This window comes from Saccopteryx bilineata, chromosome 1 (assembly GCF_036850765.1).
Source record: "Saccopteryx bilineata isolate mSacBil1 chromosome 1, mSacBil1_pri_phased_curated, whole genome shotgun sequence".
Taxonomy (NCBI): Eukaryota; Metazoa; Chordata; class Mammalia; order Chiroptera; family Emballonuridae; genus Saccopteryx; species Saccopteryx bilineata.
The window spans coordinates 239,661,224-239,683,179 of record NC_089490.1 but is presented as its reverse complement, the minus strand read 5'-3'; positions in this window follow the sequence as shown (position 1 = coordinate 239,683,179).

Below are 21,956 nucleotides of genomic sequence, written 5' to 3'. Positions count from 1 at the left end.
ACAGACAGGTAGAATGGACAAAGAAGGTTGGTATTTATCGGTGAAAGAAAATTCATAAGCACTATCGGGTTTTTTAGGTTCAAAAGGGAAGAAAAGAAATGAATATAAAAAGAAAACAAATTATCTTTGAAGATGTTAATTTTCTTTGCTTTGGCTGTGTCAAGGAGGACAAAACATAAACTGGAATGAAAAAAACCTGAAAACTGTAATCATTGCTGTCATTGAATAGCTCACGGGGATGTTTCCCACGTATTCTCCTGAATGTTTACTTGCGGGAAGAAGACGTTGAAACTACGATGACTGTTTGGAACAGGTAACAGATCAAGAAGAGTCGTCATCACTGATGGGTTTGGGCTGCAAAGCAGTACCCAGAGGACCACAGAGAGAGGAGTGGACCCGTCCTGATTGGCAGAGGCTCCGTAGACAACCACATTTTATGTGGTCCCTTCCCCATCTTGGAGAATTTGGATTTCAGGACAACACATCATCCTCAGACTCTGGAAAGGCAGGATGTACCCCTTCCTTTTGTAAAGAGGGTGATTGTGCAGGGACGGTGGGGATGAGAGTTGGTGAGAGGCCTTGACCAGACTTGCTCTTCGGCAGAGGGGTTCAGGACCGTTGTCCGTGGTCCCAGGGGACCTGGATTCTGATTACCTTCAGACGAAAGTCCATGGTGGCCTCTCTCTGTGAAATGTGCTGTGTGGGGTCGAGAGAGCAGAGCAGGTTGTGCATTCCTTGCCATTCATTTAAAACTGTGAGGCAAAGCTCTTCTCTGAGAGTGGAAAGCTGTGATTTCTTTTGCTCACGTAAATTCATTAGTTTACCCCTCCTGCTCGGAAGCTCTTTACCGATTACTGCGTAATGAAAGTGCCGTTCGTTGGGGCACCCGATGGGCTCCCTTTTGAAGATGGCCTTACACGTTTTTGGCAGGATGTGCTCTGTGCCTTGTGAGACCTCCAGGTCTCCCAACGCCTCCTTCAAGGGCACAAACATTGCACTGGGATTCGTTAACTTTGCTTTGAGTTTTGGTGGGTTGCTTACTTCAGAATGAAGGCTGGAGAAGGACTACTTATGCTTTCTGCAAATAACCTTGACTTTGATTTCCATTTGAAATCAAAGGGTATTTCCCCTAACCCCTCTTCCACTAACCCAAGGAAGGGAGGTAGATATTGACTCAACGTACTCATCCCCGATCTTGTGCAAGAATAACGTTAGTGGCTGGTAGAGACCTTTGATAGGAAGAGACTTCATCCCTGACGCCTCCCTGGGCAGAGCCTTCATGCCTACAAGTCTCCCAGGAGGGTGCACTGCTTTAGCCTAGGAGTCCTGTTGCAATTTCTCTCCACCAATGAAATCATGGGCAAAAAGAAGCCTGGACAGCTGGTCGTGAAAGAAACGTGAAGGGGAGATAGACGTTTCTAGCAGCAGAAGCTGGAGTTCTTAGAAAGGGGCAGGGGCGGCTCTTTTGGTGTTCTGAGACCAATTCCAGTTTGACTCTGTGTGTGTGTGTGTGTGTGTGTGTGTGTGTGTATAGGGGCTTCCCACACAATACTAAGCAACGCTCCACCTCTAGACAGGCGTCTGAGAATTAATTCTGTCTGCTCAGAGACCCCCATCAAAGTGCACAGGTGGAGGGCTCATTGCTACGAGATCACCTCCCACCCCCACTTCAGAGACCAGTGCCAAGCCCAGGTCATCACCTGGACTTCTTTGGAGTTTTAGGCTTTGAATCCTGACTGTGTCACTTGCTTTAAGTCACACTTGGGACGCATGACTTCACTTCCCTGTGACTCGGTTTCCCATCTGCCGTGTGGGGCCAAGAGAACTATCTCATGGAGATGTCGTGCAGGTTGATGGGCATCATGAGCCCAACACACTCAGTGTGACGTCTGACGTAGGATGTGTGCGCTACAAATTAGCTACAGTATCCTTATTGATAAAGGAAGAATTTGCAAGCTGTGTATATTTTTTTGCAGTGATGTGGCGTATATACTCAAGGAAAGAGAACGTTGACAGCCAAGACCATCTTATCGTTTTAGTGGATGCCAAGGCTAAAGATACACACATGTGTGATATTATGTCTGAATAAGTGGGTCAGTGTATACCAGAGGCCTGGATAAAAAGCTCCATGCTCTGATATGTATTAATCTGATTATGACGACGTCGTTGCTTTGTGGGACCCAAGGCCAGGACGCCCGGAGACAAAATGATGACTCAAGGCACCAGCCTTTCAACTCACGTTCCATACCAGCAGTGCCACCTCCCCACACGTAAATACCTGAAGCTTTAAAAACAATTTTAATACAAGCCCATCTCCTTGTTTCACTCTTTTATCCAAGCAGGGGAGGCTATTATTATTGGTCTTCATAGAAACATGGCATTGTGAAGGCTTCCCGTGAATGTCCCCCACGCGTCCTTAGATGGGAATGTGTCTGCTCGAATAAAACCAGTAATCTGAAGGTAATTAAAGTCGTTTTGTAAGGTGCAATAAACCTCCATTGTTGGGTCTACAGAGCGTGTGTGCGCCTATGCAATTGTGAAGATGTCTTTTAAGGCCCGGAGCTGTTTTGAAAAATTTGAGAGGCCACAAGTCTGGAGGAAAAAAAAAAAAACCCAACAAAAAGAACAAGGACAAGAGAATGATTAGAGAGACACAATGAGGCCTGGTCACCCCCACACAGTACACACTGTCACGGCGAGTGGAGGCTGAGCTGCATGGGGGTTAGAGAAGGAGAAATGAATACACAGTCTTTAAGGGAAAAAAAATAAACATCTTAAACGAAGCTTACTAAATGGGGGTGGGGCGGGCACGATAGCTAAGAAATTAAAATAGCGCAGGACAACACATTGTGTTCTAAAGAGAGGGGAAATGAATTTCACGTCTGCAGAGATGGTAAAGGGGTGTGTGGGTCGACGTGTCTGGGAAGACAAGATGGCAGTCAGGTGTCAACACTTCTGTTTTCCCGGGGCGTGACCTCAGTTGGGGTGCAGCCAGATTGCAAAGCCTTTTGCCAGATGTTACACACAGGCCTGGCTCAATGACCTAGCCCATTGTGGGCAGGCTGCATCTCCCATGGGGTCCAGAAGAGGCTCTGGTGTCCACTCTGGAGGGCAGTGTTTATCGGGCAGCATCTCACAGGAAGCTGCTGCCGATTTAGTGATGGACAGACCAGCAAACAGCCATAGCAAAGCAGAAGGTCCACTTACATTTGAGTATCAGGGAAACCCTATTTTTTTCTTAGTGTATGTTTGCACCATGCAGTGGTAGGAACATAGTTATGCTAGGGGAAAAATCACTCTTTATCCAAAATTCAAGTTGAACCAAGTATCCTACATTTAATCTGGCAACCCGTCTCACAGACATAGCAGGTTAAGTTAGGGAAGATCACTTCTCTTTCACAGGTGAAGTCACTGAGGCCCAGAGGGATGAAATGGCTTTTTTAGAGAGACAGAGAAAGAGAGAGAGAGAGAGAAAGAGGGAGGGAGAGAGAGAGAGAGAGAGAGAGAGAGAGAGAGAAGCATTTATTTGTTGTTCCATTTAGTTGTGCATTTGTTAGTCACTTCCCATATATGCCCAGACCGGGGATTGAACCCTCAACCTTGATGTTTCTGGACAACGCTCTAACCGACTGAGTTACCTGGCCAGGGCCTCACACACTCTTAACCACTCTGATTTTCTGTTCTTGGTCTGCCGTAACTGACATGGAAGTTCCTACTCAGACACCTGCCACTTGTGAAGGCTCTAAGATGTTATTCTGCCATTGTAGGTAAATGACTGACTTCCTGGCTCACTCACTTTCCCTCCCAGGAAATTCCACCTACATTGGTGGAATTTCAGGCATCAATCTGCGATACATGGGAGAAAAAAAATTGGGTTTGGGGTGTGGGTGCCCATTCTTGGCTATTGTTATTGGTGAAGCAGCTACAAATATTCTTGTGCGTGTCTCATTGTAGATGTGCTTTCTGTTCCTCCCACCCCAGACCTCTGGAGTAAACCCTAAGGTGTGGAATCAGCCAGGTTCAGAGAAGCGTTTTACCTGGCGTAGGATAGTGCGGAGAAGTTTGGTTCTTATATTGCCCACCTGCCAGCTTTGTTCCAGGATGCAAATCTGGGCTGACTTTAGTTCCCCCCTGGCTCCTTCTCCCTCTGCTGTTAGAGCTCATCAGAATCCAGATCCCCAGAGGGTGGGGACCAGCATAAGACACTGTGGATCCCTGAAGCTTGCTTAGATGAAGCCCTCATTCTATGGTGGCTGCAGGTAGGGTCTTTCTGAGAGTCGAATTATGTCACGAGGATGACTAAGATGTTGTTGACTTATTTCCCACCCACTGAGCATGTATTGAACAGGTGCTGTCTGCAGGGCCCCTGGGAAGGTCAAGATGAGTGAAGCTTGGCCCTGCTCCCCTGAGCTCAGGGACCTGTGCAGAGATAGAGAAGGTGGATGCCATTTCAATGCAATGTGGTAACTCCTCTGGTAGCAGTATGGTCAGGGTGTTGTGGGAGTCCCTTGAAAATGCACTTGACCCAGAGCGGGGTCTTCAATGAAGCATGTCCAAAGGGTGTGCAGACTGAGCTGCATATGCTATTAGGGACCCAGAAAGCAGAGGAGAGTGTGGTGAAGGCTGAGGGGGATGCTGGGAAGTGTGTGTGTTTGGGGGGAGCAGGGGATCAGAAGCAGCTTTGAAAGAAGCCCCCAGGTGACAGGTGAGGCTGGAGAGAAGGAAGCAGGTGGACGAAAAAGCTTGTAGGTTAAAAGGCCGACTTTGTATCTGCGGTTTCTCTGCACCCAGATGTGCACATGGCGGCCATAGGCAGAGGCTACCTGCTCTTTCTGTCCCTGTTTTGATAAAGTGAAAAGGGCACCAGTTCTGTGCCTTGTGCATGTGTTCCTTCTTCAAAATGGGGCTTACAAAGCATGCAAGATGTCTCATTGGGAGGTAACCTGAGATTTCCTTGAAAAAGAAAAAGAAAAAAAAAAGAAAGAGAAACAGAAAGAGAAAAAGAAAGAGAAAGAAAGACAGAAAGAAAGACAAAGAAAGAAAAAAAGAAAGAAAGAAAAAAAGAAAGAAACTGATGCAATATCATGGGGCCCTATTTCCACGAAGGGACATTTCAGAGTCCTAGCTAGGAGTAGATAACTGCTGACCCCGGCTTCCTTAAATTAACATCTCAGGAAATGCAAGATTTATAAGTTGTGGGCTGCTTTCTTTCTTTTTTTTTTTTCCCTTTCCCTCTTTTGAAAAAAGGTCTTAATAATTCAAATAACTTTTTAATGATTTGAAAAGTGCATGTTAAGTACTTGATGGATTGGGATCAATTCAGCCTTTGTAACCCTCCTCCTCTCCACATTCGGAAATTCCACAGATGTGCGGAAAGGACTCCACCAGGCTGGGTGCTTCCTTATGACAATTCCTTGTGCTGCGGAGGCATGTCATCCCCGGAGAAAAGAAACGTGTCCGTGCACTTTATCGTTGTCAGTCATTCGCTACAAAAAGTTGACCCCTCCCCACCCCCCATCCAAACCTGCTTTGATCTGAATTTCCTCGTGATTTATCACTGGCGTGGTAGCATGTCCTGAAATTCCCGGTTATGAACTCCCCGAATACGTATCTCCATCACTCTGGGATAATCGATGCTTATCACAGTCAATACAGATGTTACAGGCTGCCCCCCCACACCCCCCGTCCCCCCACCCCCCGCAGAAAGGAGGGTGTCAGCAGAATAACATTTTAATTAGTCGAGCGTGCGGCTTTCAGCTGTTATCTTTTGTTTGCAACATCAGCGAGCAGGGTTACTGGGTGTATCTAATTCATAGGCAGTGTTGCAATGACCGAGTGTGTAAATCATAGATTTCCCTGCCAAAGACTCAAAGCAATAGCATGCCAGCGCTGAAGGTATGAATGCTTGTTTAATTAATTTAAATCATGCTGCTGAGCCTACATTGTCACTTTCTTCTTCCCCCCCCCTTCCCTGCCCCTGCAGCCTGTATTCTACAGGGTGACTCAACTGTTAGGTAAGAACAAATTGGCTTGTGGATGTTGGAATGATACAAAATATTTGACTGGAACTTGTTTCAATCCCTCCCTTCATCTCATCAAATCACAAGGTAGACTGTGGCCAGCGGAAAAAAAATTAAATGTTAATGGATCTGTTTGGCAAAATGATGTTTGTCTGGCCCATTTTTATTTCCAACCAGTGTACTTCACTTTTGGCCATGTAGAGAATGAAAAAAATCCCTCCGAGTTCTGTCTGTGGAACTCGGACTCTACAGCTAACTGGAAACCATGCTGAGTATATAGCCTTTGACTCAATTCAAACTAAAGACAGACAAGTCAGCAAACAGAGCAAAACACCTGCAGAGAAGCAAGAACCCTGTCCACCGCCTCTCTGCTCCGCCCCATCGAGTATCATCCGCGCCAGGTCCCCTTGGATCATTTGCTGCAAACCGAGAATGTATCGCATCCAAACTTCATTTCCAAGAGTTTCAGCGTGGGTTCAGCCATTTCTAAGTCACCATCTTCTTGAGCTTCTGCAGATGCACGAGTCAAGAGACTCGTGATGAAGTGTGTAGGATGGAAAATTAAAGAAGGGTATCTGGCATAAGGACTTGAGAGTTGGGGACCAGTTCCAAGAACCGGGTCTGTGACAGGAGGGAGTGGTCAGGGAAAGGTTTCCTGGGGAGGCTGGTTTTGATGAAGAGATGGGGGGAGGTCACCTCTGTGGTGGAGGAAGAGGGTGGGGGACATCTCACACCATCTGGCATCTCTTTATGGGAATTTTTCTAGATCAAAAACTAAAATGTCAATACCTCTTAAAGATTGTGTACAATTTAGAAGGAGAGAGAAATGTCTCAATCAATTGACAGCACTGAATTCCAAGCACGTTAGAGAGCAGAGAGATGTTTTTGGACTGGTCCTCACTTTGCAGGACTTCGTGACGGTGCACCAGCTCAGAGCCCATGCATTGCCTGTGTTTATTAGGGAAACAATTCATTGGTGACCAAAGGAATCTACAATGCTTGCATCAAGTGTTTAAAAAGTGAATCAAGTTATTCGCAATTGCCTGGTTTTACTTGAAATATACATTTTGAACCAAGTTATCGAAGGTTGACTAAAACTTTTTTATTATTTTGTGCTAGGTTAACTAGGAATTAGCACTATATTAGGACTTGGAGTCATTTTAAAAATGAGTAATAGGGTTAATAATAAATTAATTGAAAATAGTATATGTGCTCATTTGGAATAATTACTGTTCCATTTATTAAAGTTAGATTTCTCCTCCCCCAGACCTTAAGGTTTACAGAAATCAAATATGGGGTTGGGGCCCCTGGCCCTCCAGGCCTGGGTTGGAGGGAACCCTAGGTGAATGTTTCAAAGGGATGTTCACAGTTGGTTTTGAACCAAATGTTTTGCACAGTCAAATAATTTAAGAAACTGTGGGATAAGCCAGTTTTTCTCTGCAGGACAGCCCATTGTTAATGTTGATGTTGTGAGTCTGTAAGTGAGGACTGTCATAGGCGTCCCTGCCAAAGCTGCAGGGACCATGGAAACGCCTCTGACCAATGCTGCTGCGCTCACATTTGGAGAGGTCTTGGCATCTAGTTGTTTTGTCAGCATAAGTGACCAAGGACAGTCCAGGTGCCTGTTCACAAGGCTGAAAGACTGGGCCAGGAATACGGGCTGGCAGACAACGCTGAGTCAGAAACGAGAGGCGAGAATGTACCCTCATTCCCTAACCTGTAAAATAAAAATGGGTGTTTGACTGGCTTGTTCTCAAATCTTTTAAATCCTGCTTACCTTCACTACCCTCTGCTGTAACTGTAAGCTCACTTATACCTATTTATAGGCTAATAAGACACCTTGATAAATGATAAACCCAGTGTGCCGTTATCCAAAATAGAACTCTACCTCAAGGTGTGCATGCAGACATATGCACATGTTGAGTTCTAAATAATATGGGTTAAGAGAACACTTCTGTTTGTAGTACTCAGGCCAAAGACCTCTTTTTCTTCTCCCTCTCATCATGCCTGGTGACAGTTAAGTATCCTCAGCTGTTTAGACCACGAAAGGACTGGAAAACATTTAGAAAACACGGGGTTTTGATTCTCAAGCTTTGCTTCTGTTGAATGCAAAGAGGGTTCCAGTGGCCAGTCATTCTCATCAACTGACCAGAACGTAGAGGCTCCTCCATACATTGAACTCAATTCGGGGCAGTTTGACATAGACTTTCTCTTTTGCACCCGTTCAGAACATTGTTTTTTTTCCTGAGTGTCTTAGAGTGAAACTTTGTTATGAACAACCTACAGATACTTCAGTTCCCAAACTCCACATGTTGTTTACTCTTGGGAGAACATTATTTTGTGTTTGCATACTCGGGTGATTTTCGAGTGAAGGATAAAACCATTTCTTATCACTTAAAATGCCGCACATATCTGACAATTTTCGTAATTGTTTTCACCTTCGACATTGGGCAATGAAACCCACATATATATATATTTTTCTTTTTCAGATCACACACCCAACTCTGATAGAAAACACACACACACACACACACACACACACACACACACACACACACACACACACCCAAGCGTTAGAAATCAATTCAGATGTTACATACAAAGGCCATCCTTGGCTCATTAAGTAAAAATATCTCATTTAATGAGCAAAAGCGCACTGAAGCACACTGAGCCCTGACACAAAGCAAATTATTTCAGTGATAAATTATATTTTATGGGGAGTGTAAAAGTTAATAATACCCAGGGGCACAGCCGTAAATGCTGAGGTGTAACTAACTCCGGCGACTTCTTCACTCACAAACATGCCATAGGTACCTAGTTACTTGAGATGCCCATAAAGAGACTAGAAACCACATAAAGGTCCACAAAGCGGCCATAGGGTGGTTATTCTCCAACGCACCCTGCATCTCAGATTATGTTAAGAGATCTCCTCTATTCTCTCTCTCTCTTTCTCCCTCTCTCCGTCTTTCTTTCCTTCTCTCCTTCTCTCCTCTGTCATCTACCACATTCTGCTTTCTTTATTTTTGTTTTCACTTTTGGTCAAGTGTTTGACCTTGCTGTTAAAGCTGTAGACTGCGCCTTATCTCTTGGCAGGCCTCATAAAATCAGCCAGGCATCCATCCCCTCCGCTGGCCCACGGATGACCTCGGACCGCCCTGCAAGAGGACCAGTGAGTCGGTTGAAGAAATGGGTGGGCGGGCGAGTTTTTGTGTGGGAACCACCCTGGCTCTTGCCTAAGCAAGCATTGCTCAGTGGTATTGGGCAGATCCACAACCCAATATGGTCAGCAATCCCCTCCACCCCCACCTCATGCCAGGGTGGGGGGCAGGCACAGATGCCGCAATTATCCGAGGTATTAAGGGTATAGATTAAGAGTGAAACAAAAGAGAAAGAACTGCTTTATTTTATTTTATTTTTAATTACATGGTACTTTTTTTTCTGCTTTGGCTTTGCTCTGAAGTAAAATTTGTTACTTTTCTTCCCCTCCCCCCCTTATTCCTGCCTGGTTTGGGACTATGAGGACATTCTAATGCCATGTGACTTTATCATTTTTGCCTCTAGAGTGGTAGCATGTGGATAAAAATGCAGCATATTGATGCTTCACAAATTATTTCCCCTGGACTTAAAAAATAATAATAATGCTGTTTTAGAATTTTTGTTCAATGCTGCTATGAGTCTGAGGGACAGGTTGGTGGCCCCAATGAGGGGTGTGGCATTCTCCTATAAACCGCTCCGGAGCTTTTGTTCATTCACTCTGTTCCCTCTGCCTGAGGCGGGGGTGGGGTCTTCTCGGCTGTCCCTCTGGCCAACTTTAACCAGTGTTTCAAACTCAGATCACACACTGGCTCTGCTGAGCCCAGGCTGAGTTGGTGATTCTTTCTCTGCAACTTTGTATTTCTATGACTGCATTTTCATCTTGTGTTATACTGTACTCATATTTCCTGCTGAGCTGTAAGGTTCATGAGGATGAAGACCGTGTCTTTGTAACCATTGCACATCCAACACCTAGATACTGAGCAGTGATGATAGAAGCAAGGATGGAAAATAAAAGGAAGGAATTGAGGGAGGAATTGAGGGAGAAAGGAAGGGAGGGAGGGAAGGAGGGAAGGAGGGAGGAAGGAGGTCCTTTCTTGTCACGTAGGACTCCCTGGTGGAAAGACCTGCTTTGAACTGATGGAGCCCTGGGCCAGGGTACAGGGCTTGCTAGTGGGACTTCAGGTCTCAATCTTCGCCTCTGAAGGGTGAGGAAGGCAGGAATGAAGGTCAGGCAGGAGAAATGGGGAGATGTGTGTGTATCTCTACTCCCAGACAATGAACAGCAGAGATTGTGTTTCAAGTTTGTGTTCCTACAGCCTTTTTATGCATACTCACTGGCTGGGAATGGATGATTGATATGGGTCCTTTACATGGTAGCAGGGAATGGAAGGGGAGGGGTCACAGAGAAAGAGCGTAGTCAGAACGTGTGGACAGGTCAGCAGGACACTCAGAGGGGAGGTCAGGCAGCCACGACCCACTGTGTGCAGAACTGGAAGCTGAGCCGAACGACCGGACAACTCGGTAGTGAGCACCACGAGTTGCTGGTTTTGTAGAATCAGATTATTTGTTTCTTTTTTCCAGGTTACCTTCTGGAGATAGAATTTTTTATTTAAATGTCTTGAAATCTAGAAGACCCTCTATAAGCAAACTGGAGAACCAATTTCTAAATAAGCCAACACATGTAATGAAATATAGGCAGCCCCCCCCCCCCCAGAGTAAAAAATGAGATGGTTTCTGTAGGTATGTTCTTACGTTGGATTGGTGTGGAAGCTGAAACAGGTACATGGACCTATTAAATGCAACTGAGAGAGAAGTTTGTCTTAACGTGGTATATATTTTCACCTTTCTGTTTGTATGAATACTTACACAATTTCAAATCCACAGAACCTATCTCGTTCGTAACCAGGAGACTGACTGCCCGCCTGTCTGTCCACATAAAATATGAATGGGTTGTCCTAAGGTGGTAACACTCACGGGTGACTGCGTTCCCTCTTTGGACACTGGCTACCTGAACCTCAATGTATTCTTTAAGCATTTAGTTATTATAATCATCTTTTAAAGCAAACCTACATAGACTTCATTTTGGCAATGGCAGCTTAAGATATTTTCCCCCATCTCCTTTTTTTTAAAGACTCCTTGAGCAAGAAAACAATAAACCGATTCATAATGCTTGTCAGTTTCTATCTAAATACTCCCACCACGGCTGTTTTAAGCTGCCCCGTGATGTCATAAACTTGGCCTTGGAAAGAGATGCCAATCATATTCACCTAACTGGATAGAAGAGATGAGAGAATTTCTACCTAACTGGATAGAAGAGATGCATGAACTCCAAGAGCATGGGTGGAGAACAGTGAAAAAAAAATTAGGGGGTGATGCATTGAGAGTATTTATCACCTCTGTTTTTTAAGATATGTCAATTGTCCACTTTCATCATTTAATTTTTTATAACATGTCTGTTCCACCACCAGCTTGCAAAGTTCTGGGAAATTTAGAACTTGGCTTTCACCTACCCCCCACACCAGCCAGCTCCCTTTTGAGGTCAGTCAGGGCTGCAGACCACCTGGGGGTAGAGCACCCTGTGGCTTTGGCCTCCATGGGGCAATTCGTTGAGCTCCCTGTGGACGCGGCTAGAGCCGGCCCCCGGTGGACAGGACTCAATGTCTGTTCAGTCTCCTCCCTCTGCCCTGGAGTGCTTCTCCTGACAGCGGCCCATGAATAAATCATTCCCACAGAAGCATCTATGTTGGGCTCTGCCACTGGGGACTCCACCAGGCTGCTTCCCGAGGCCTCATGGAGGGGACTGGGCCGTGAGAGGTCAAGAGAGGGGATGGAGACAGCTAGGGTCCACAGACTGGCCGAGAAAAGCAATAAGGACAAGTCCGAGAGAGACTGGGTAGAATGTGGGTGATGCAGACACAGCCGATGGAGGGGTCGGAATCCATTCCTGCACTTTGTTCTCCAAACTTATTCTTTTTTTAAAAATTTCTGGCTTATCAGTGCTTCATCTCATCTTTACATTACAGTTCTTTCTGGCTTGTGTGTTTGTAGATCATGACCGGCTTGTGGCCAACACAGCAGCAGCTCTGTGAGCACAGGGACCTAGAGGGCCCCCTTCCCCACGAGCAGGCGGGCCGCTAGAACCTGCTGTGAGCATGGGCGCACGTTCTGGTCTGCCACCTTTGGTACAGTGGCCACGCACCGACCACATGTGGCCGTTGAGCACTTGAGCAATGGTGAGGGTGACAGGGGAGGGAAACTGAATTTTTAATTTGACAAATGTAATAACTTTAAATAACGCCCACATGTGGTTCATGACTGCCCTGGTGGGCAGGGCATGTCTACAGCGGCCCTATTGTTATTGTAAGGAGAACTTGTAAGGGATCAATATAATTACTCACGGGTGGTCCCAGCCACTTTCTGGGATAGATACGAAAGGTGTTTGGGTGGGCAGCATAAGAAAGAAGACAAAACACTCTGGGCAGTGCACACAATGAAACCATTAAAAGTCTACACAGAGGGCCCTAAACTGGGGGAAAGACTCAGCTTGTGCCGGTTTGACCCATGGCATGTTGAGCATTCTCAACATGTAAAGTGCTTATGTTTTAGAATTTTATTTTTCACTCTGCCACTGATTATGTATGTCCATCTCCACATCCTGTCTTTTTCAGAATAAATTTAGTTACTGTAAATCACTTAGGAAAACTGGAGAGAATTTGTGCTTTGTTGGGAAGCCATGGTTACAGTGCATCACCTTTCTTTTTTTCTCAAAAGTCCTGATCAAAAATAAATGCTCAAATAAAATAATTTTAATATTGCATGTCAATAGGATGGAATAGTATTTGTCAATCACGTCCACGGGTCTTAGTTCACGTATTGCTGCCATGAGCCCTGTGGGTCAAGAAGAGTGGTGTTGTTCTTTCTGCTTTATCAGTAAAAAATACTGTGGCTTCTGAGGAATTCAGTGAGTTGTCCTTGGTCAAGGAGGACAGGAATCCAAAACCTTTCACTCCTTGCCTAGTCTTTTCCCCAATATGCTGCTTGAACGGGTTAAAGAAGTCACTAGGTTTTTTAAGTAGATAACTGGTCCCCCCAGCATCTTCAAAACATCCTGACTTCAGACCCGTGTGGCCTTCCCCCTCTGATCTCTACGCTGGAGATGGAAGAAAGATTCGATTCATGTCAGTTGTTTAAAATTAATGCACACTCATATTTTATTTAATAAATATTAATGGCTGAGTTTGGCAGAGGACGAGGGGGCTATTTTTGCCCTTTCCTGTAAAGAGGGTCATTATCACATCCCCCAAATTTGATTTCTGGAGTGCTTGCCTGTCAATACTTATTAGACATGTCAGTGGGTTCTAATTGTGCTTCCTGATTCGCCCTTGGAACACCCGTTGGGCTGCGCCGCCTGTGCTCAGTGTGGTCCAGACGGCTCTGACCAACCGTGCGTCCTTCATGGACGCTCCTTCCGTCTTCGAGACAGAAAACTCTGTGGTTGTGTTCTCAGTTGGCGCTCGGCATGACACAACTCCTCGATCAATAACTCTTCTTATTCTGACACCGTCGATGCATAGCGGCCTTCTGCACATTTAGGCTTAATGTGTTGCGAGTTAATTATCTGGAGTGCAGACAGAGTCTGCGGACCTTGGTGTGCCCAGGGTGACTTCTCCGTTCTTTGTCCCTTGTACCCGTCTTCTGCAATGGCCTCCCTTGAGAGTCGTTAATGCCCCTCTGGGGATGGAGTGATAGGAAACAAAATTATTTTTTGGCCCTGGCCGGTTGGCTCAGCGGTAGAGCGTCGGCCTGGTGTGTGGGGGACCTGGGTTTGATTCCCGGCCAGGGCAGGCACATAGGAGAAGTGCCCATTTGCTTCTCCACCCCCCCCTCCTCTCTGTCTCTCTCTTCCCCTCCCGCAGCCAAGGCTCCATTGGAGCAAAGATGGCCCGGGCGCTGGGGATGGCTCTGTGGCCTCTGCCTCAGGCGCTAGATTGGCTCTGGTCCCAGCAGAGCGACCCCCCGGAGGGGCAGAGCATCGCCCCCTGGTGGGCGTGCCAGGTGGATCCCGGTGGGGCGCATGTGGGAGTCTGACTGTCTCTCCCTGTTTCCAGCTTCAGAAAAATACCAAAAAAAAAAAAAAAAATTATTTCTTACCATAAATTTGCTAAATTATTTTCTACATCTCAGGCAAAAAAAAAAAAAAAAAAAAAAAATTGTAATACATAGAGTGACCCTTGACACTTTTTAAAATTGGAATTTGGAGTTTCCACATTGAACATAACACACTTTCTCGTTCACAGCAATAGCAAAAGAGAAAGAAAGAAATAAAGAAATTTGTGCAAACACACGTGGGTTTTTATTATCTCCCCTCCCTACCGAAAACAAGGGTCCTTGTTTATTTTCCAGAATTCAGTTTAAGGAAAGATAGCCTCATCGGCCTGTAATATAAAAGCGGGCTCAGCGGCTGCCCGTGCGGAACGATCTAACGACAGGTACGGGAAGGTAGATTTTTCCATCAGAAGCAGTGCAATTAAAAAGCAGAAATACACTAAGTTTTAAAGTACTCAATTTTCTATTTTCTTTACAATAAGGATGAGCGAGGCAGACTCCATTAGAGTTCCAAGGGTAGCTCTGCTATTAGTCGCTATAGAAACAAGGTAACCGGGTACCGAAGAGGAGAAAAAAGGAGGGACCGAAATAGGCTAGGAATGAAGAAAAACCCAGAAACCCAGCTGCTGCACTGAACCCCTCACGTGGCTGGCAGCTCAGGGATGGGTGACGTGGGGAGCAGATCGGCCGGCATCCTTTCCCGTGTGTCTGTCTGGATACTCGTTGTTACCGCTTGGTTTCTCTGGGACTGGGCCCTATAGCATGTGGCACCCAAACATGGTGGGCACAAGTATCAAAGTATCAAAGCCGAGGTAACGATGAACAGAAACATAGCCACCCAACGCCCAAGTGCAGGACGCACGGAGGGGCGCAGAGGGCTGCTTCCTTCCGGATTTCTGCAGAAGTCCCTTCCCTTATGAAGAGTGCGGGGATGCAGAGTGGAACTGGAGCTGCTTCTGTTCCCTTGACAACGTGCTCAAAAGCTCTCATAACCCTGACCTCCTCCCCAGCAGCTGTGTCAGAGCTGGGGGCTTGTGGTGAGGAGGGGGAGGGGGTCTGGAACACCGCACGGGACAGGAGCGCATTTTCCAAACTCCGAGGTGCCATATGGCTGCTGGAAGGGCCTCTGATGTTTCAGTTTGAGCTCCCCAGGAATATTTCCAGCTTAGGTTTGATCCCTACATCTGTCCAGGATCATCAGACCATATTACACAGCCACTTGATCTTTAGCAACACACACCCAAGCCTCCAAGCTGGATGCTCCACAGGGTTTGGCAGGGGGGCATGGGAGGTGGAAGTAGGGGGTAGGCAGCCCTTGGAGTCAGTGGCCTTCTTGCTAATCACGAGTCCTGGAGGACTGCACAGGTAGAAAATACAACCTCTGAGTGTCTGTTTCCGGGGGATACGTTAGGGGGGTAAGATGTCCCCACAGATACTTCGAGCGGCAGTCATTGCCCCAACCCAAGCTTTTGTGAAGGGAGCCCTACGTGTCCAGTGCACCGTCTCCTTGAGTGGCAAGGCCAGTTATGCTACAGAGCAACCTAGGGCCAGAAGCCACCAAAGGATTTCCGTTTTCAGGACGCAGTGGTGCACACCAAGCCAGATGTAGTCACTGCCTGCCTGCTTTTGCCCATAAGGTTTCACTGATGGTGTCATGTGTCTTGACATACAGTGTCCTGGCAGACTACATCAGTTGTGACAGAGGCTGTGTGTCCTAAAGAGCTGAGACTACTTACTCCCTGTCCCTTTATGGGGAAAAAATGTGCTTCCTCCTCCCCTCATCAAGAGTGTGGGCTTTTGGATTACATTGTCTGGATCGAGTCCTCGTTCCGGCAGTTACAGGCCATGGTACCGGAGCTAATACCCTGTGTGCTTCAGCTGGTAGCCTATAAAATGGATTTAATTCCTAACAGTGCCTTTATATGTTGCCATGGAGATTTCCTGAGATGATGTACATTATCTTGGTAGCCCACCTGGCTTGAGTCATCAACCCCATGCTGCTGCTTGCGTGGTTAAACTTCCCAGAGAGGGTTTGCGATCGCGACTAAAATCACGTTTGCTTTTTATCACGTGGAGGACAGCTTTATTTTTCCAAGCATATTACATTTGTGAGCACTGAGACTCGTTGTTTAAAAATGTCCCCATAAACCACCTATGCCAGACGAAAGTGGTTAAGGGGGGATGCTCATTGGGAGATACTCCATCACTTGTGGGATTTTCACATATTGTTTTAAGTTTCTAAGGTTCTTCAGACTGTGGCCCCAGATTTGGTTCACAAAGAAATTCAATCATTTGTTCTTAAACTGCCCCAGGAAGACTGGCAGAAATCTAGAATGAGGCAGACAGACAACATGGGGCTGACCCATGTCTTTCACCCCTGGTTTGTGTCCTTTTGATCAGAATAGGTGTCAGCAGCTCACCATGCTGGAAGTCAAGGGACCACAGGGAGTGATTCCCAGTGGCCCCCGGCCAGCTGCACTAAGAAACATGGCCAGGTTGGCATAATGCCTTTCCTGGGGCTGACACCCCCTGCCCCTGGCTGGTGCCCCTGTCCTCGCTGCCCTTGGCTGTTCATGCATCCTTAACGCACTCCAGTCCTCGGGTCCAGCTGCCCCCAAAGGGACCCAGGTTCCAAATGATCTCCTTCTCTCACCTCCCTACCCCCTGCCCCCAGTCCCTGAGCAAAAACTCTTCCATTGAGATCCATCTCGATCAAGCTAGACAGTGACCCGATCAGAGGTGCTCCTTCCCCACCGGAACTTTCTCTCCTTCATCCTCTTTGTCTTCCTCACTGTCCACAATGACCACCGGCCCTATGGGAAACCCCGGCCTTCATCATCAGCCTGGGTGGTGGACATTGATTGCAAGTTGCATGCTAAGTGGTTTTCAAGAACAGAGAATACATGGGTTATAGAGTGTGGTGGACGCTCGATGTGTAACCTCAGAGGAGGTGAGAAGAAAGACTTAGACAAGTTTATCTGTATAGAGGTGGCTTGGCTGGTCTATTTTTCCAACCCCCCCAACCCCACACAATTTTGATAATTTACAAAGCACTGCATATTGACCCATACAAATGGATTGTATGTCCCTTAGCTGACTTGAGCTCATTATCCACATTTGTTGTGTGTGGATTAGCTCACTTTACATACACTTGCTACAGTGTTTTAACACATATTTTTAGAGACAGAAAGGGTTAGTAATATGACTTCTCATTAATGCCTACTCATGAGTGCGTCAGTGAGGGAGACCCTTTAATTATTCATTTCAGCCAGAAAAAGCATTAGGGACAAGGCAACAGGTCAAAGACACATTATCTTTGTGATAAATATTTGACTTCCAGAGACATATTGCTATAGAACAGCGGTTCTCAACCTTTTCCATCTCACGGCTCACGTCAACTAATTACTGAAATTCTGTGGCACACCAAAGCAAAATAAAACAACACAAAACAAACAGACAAACAAAAAATATATTGCTGATCTGACAAAAAAATAAGTATAATTTTAATTAATTAACACCAGATGGCTTCTGTTGTGTTGGCTGTTACCTTTTTTTCTTTTCTTTTCTTTTCTTTTCTTTTCTTTTCTTTTCTTTTCTTTTCTTTTCTTTTCTTTTTTTTTTGGCTAAGGGGGAAGGGGTAAGTGCCCCTCACTCTTGCACATTTTAAAAATTCTTTCAGCACACCAGTTGAAAAATCGCCACTGTATATAGTGGTTGTGACAAATTTCAAAAGCCACCGTGGGGTGGGGACTGATGCAGATGCCAGAGCCCCCCCCCCCCGCCCACCTGTGTTTGTCCCCGGCTCAGGGACCGACCGGTCCCGTGAACGGGGCAGACCGCCTCCGTTGTCTGAGGTTCCTCTCCCACAGGGACCATGGAGACACCATAACCTGGGGAACTGTTACCCTGTTCATTCAAAAAAGATGAACCCGTCCTTTTTCCTAGAAGGGGAGTGGGTGCTTATGCGATGATCCCAATTCAAGGACGTGGGGAAAAGAACCATGGGAAGGCTAAGAACTGGTGGCCACCACCACGGTCTTCAAGGGAGAGTGCTGGTCACTGTGGAACCCCGCCCGTGAGAACACTGATGGAGGAAGGAAACACATTCACGCAGAGGGGCACTTGCTCTTTCTTTACCCCTCGTAATAATGACTGGTTAGGATAAGCTAATGTATCCCTAAGTGCTAACTGTCTGAAGCTCTCACTCCCCCCCCCCAAAAAAAAACCCCGGTATTGATCCAGTCTCCAGGGCTCTCATGCTAAATGGGGGTTGCGTGATATCCTTTTAACTGGTACCCTCCTGAGAGAGGCTGGGGCTGGGACGCGGAGAGAGGACACTTGACCATTCATCAGGAAGGAAGGGCAGATTAACACTGAGTTCACGCAGCATGGACCTGATTCTCCCAGCTTGCCCCACCTTAGCTACAGTCCTTTAAGTTATAATTTACATATTCTCTACCACCCCTGGAAGATGTCCCTGATGATTGGATGCTTTTTTAAAAAAACCCAAAAAAATGTAGTAATACATTTGTGACGGATTGAAACTCATTGAAGAGTTTCAGGCTGTGTCCGAAAACACAATCATTTGGTGCTGGCCAACTCGACGCATCTGGAGAACTCGTGGACCAAACATGTGTGAAATAACAGTAAGCGAAGACTGTGCCACATTGTGCCTGGAGACCGGACTCACCCATTCCTTGGGTCCTTTGGAGCAATTCTTAATGTAGCTGGTAGTTGGACCATCTTAAGGTAGCAGAACTTTTTAGAAGAAGGCTAGAGGTTTGATGAGCATGCTGTCCCCAGCTGGCCCCCAAGGATACACAGTCCAGGACAGCGGAAGGCACTGCTCGCCTTCAACTGCTTGTAGCCACCCCTGTGAGAAGGGTTGTTGTGCCAGTGTAGCAGGAAGGGCCCTATAAGACTCAGGAGGTCATGGAGGTGAGGGGAGGCACCACCCACCCGCAGAGGTGACGAAAAATCCCAGCCAGCCCGACACCACAGACTCAGACACCCTTTAACGCCAGGCGTGTGGGAAGACACTGTGTCAGAGCAGGGTGGTGCTGTTTTTTATGGAGCCTGTGTTTGTCCTGTGGATGTGTCAGGTGGGAAACATGTGACCATGCCCAGACTCCACTTCTGATGCATGACAAGCAGTGGTAGCTGGCTCTCCCGTGGCAACACGGGATCTTTAACATTGTGAATGAAAATACAACCGTCTAGGTCGCATGCACGACGCTGTTTTAACTCATGGCGTGTATACAGGTGTTTCCAGAGGGAACTGTCCCCAGGGTACGGTGAGCCAGGTCCTGTTAGGCAAAAATGAACAGCATCCTGAATAGAATGTCTGCAGCACCCTCACCCCAAGATCAACACAAGGACGGCAAAGCTGAGCTGATGTCTACCCTCATGGAACAGATATGTACACCCTCACTCCCCTGTTTCCAAGGGGAAAGAACACAGATTTGTCAGTAATAAAGAATAGCCCTCATGTCAGGGCATTGTCAATACGAGAGACTCTTTTCCATGTTCAGGAAGAAAGCTGCCTATTATTTTGGTACGAAATGCCTAAATGGAAATTCCAAAGGGCATTATGAACTTGAATTTAAAAGGTAATAGATTTCTTAATAAGTTCTGGGTCAAGATGTATTATCCAACTATTTTCCATAGGGCTTAGACTCTACTCTCTAGCCTTTCAATCATCCCAGACCTAGTCTTGCTCCCAGAGTCCAGCTGGGGCTGCTCGTCCATCACAGTCTCTCCCACCATCCCTAACAATGAGCCAGATAACTCCACGGCCTGGGAGGCACTGTGAATAGAACTGTCTCCCTGAGAAGCTGTTCCTGGCTGGGACAGTTTTGACCTGGACCTGGATAACCCGCTTTGGGAAAGAGCCAGGCCGATTCTTGTTTGAGTGTACGTTTGTCGAGGGGAATGTGAGGTTATGCATCAGGCCAGTCGTGAAGCAAACGATCTCTGCCCTGACTCGGGAAGCTTTGTTCCGTCTGCCTGTTCTGAATTAGGACCCGCCAAGGGCAATTCTGTGCGCTTGGAAATTCAGAGCGCTTTCCAGAAATCCATTTTAATTATATAATATATAATGCCCCCCCCCCCCAGCAGCCATGAAGGGGCTAAGTCTGCCAATCCCGAACTGCTGCAGGGAAGGTAACCACATGTTCAAACGGGGTCCACGTGTTCGAATGGGGTTCATGCATTATGAGTTATAGGTGAGTGTGTCTCTTTGTTGATTGATGGTTCAGGACCCAAGCCGGAGAGATGTCCTTACACCACCTGCCTGTCACTCCTTGCTGTCTGGTCGGCTCTTATCTGTGACCCTGCCCCTGTTGTGTATGCTCCGGTAGGGAAGCCTCTTGGACATACCCTGCGGCTTTCTTAGGTCTCTGCTGGGGACTGGGAACGTGAACACTTCTACATGCAGCTAAGCAGAAGAAGATGGGAGAAATCTACTGATGACAGGGTAGATGGACTTTTCAGCAGTAAGTGATATTATACCCTCAGTAAAAAAGTAAATTATTAGGAGCCAATTAATGGACAAAAAAACAAAACAACAATACACCTTGCATTGGTACATGTTCAGATACCTATGGTTAGGGAAGAATTATCCCAGGATGCTTCCGTGGCTGGGTTCATGGCTACACTGGTTTTAGATGCGAGTGGAGATTTTCTTTATTTGTTTGACATTGGCAGCATTCAGTCCATAGTTTAAAACTGTCTCCTGTTTTTTGTCTCTCCTCTGAGACAAAGCTCTGGGTCAGATAAAGGAATGTCCACCTCTTTCATCATGAACACGTGGAGAGAGAGGGAGAGAGAGAGAGAAAGAGAGAGAGAGAGAGAGAGAGTCTGGAAAACAAATTAGACCTCTTTTTTTTTTCCGGAAATGGGAACCACTCATAAAACACTTAATGAGTTCAAGGTCCCCTTGCTGTCATTCTGCGTCCTGTTCATATGGGCGGGAACAGCCCAGAGGTAGGCGGGGGCCATGTGGGCAGCTGGACGAAGCGGCTTCAGATTTGAAACATTTACGGAAACTCCAAAAGACAGGCAAAAAAAAAAAAAAAAAAAAAAAAGGACCCCCCCCCACCCATTTTCCTTTTTAAGAATGGGCAAGATTAATATTCAGCAGTTATAGGTACAAGGAAAGAGAAAAATAGAGCGGATTGTCGGTGCAGACTCCTGGGGTTGGTGTGCGACCACAGCGGACCCTGAACGTCTGTGGCACAGGGTACAGATTCTGTGCGGGGCTGGGTAGCCGGTCCGGGTCCTCGCGGGGACAAGCTCACGGCTATTGCTGTGCTCGCCATGAACTGGTTTGCCAGCCATGTGTGTGTGAGATGCCAGGGGTCTCCCGGCGCTACCTGTCTTCTTCTGTGTATCTTGTCATGCTATACGCCCTCATTAATTTTGGAAAGCATTTCAAAGAGTGCTCAGATACCATTTCCAATTAGTAACTGATTTTCTTTTTCTCTCTCAGGGTCAGAGTGCAAAGCTCATTGAAACAGCTCCCGGGTGGTTGAATTACACTCTGAAAACAGTCCCCAGTCAGAAAAAGACAGACTGATGTCTGAAAGTCTCAGCGAACCTCCAACTCAGTTAAAATTCAGTTTCGCCTAGCTCCGTCTGGGTCCCCATGTCCAAGTTTGGTCCTTGTCTCTGAACTTCAGGCCTTGGGCAGATCCACTGGCTTCATTTTCTCTAAGAGTTCATCAATTGGTAATTGGCTAAATTTGTATTTGCAACCCCCCCCACAAGGCAATCTATGGTAATCTTGCAGTGGGG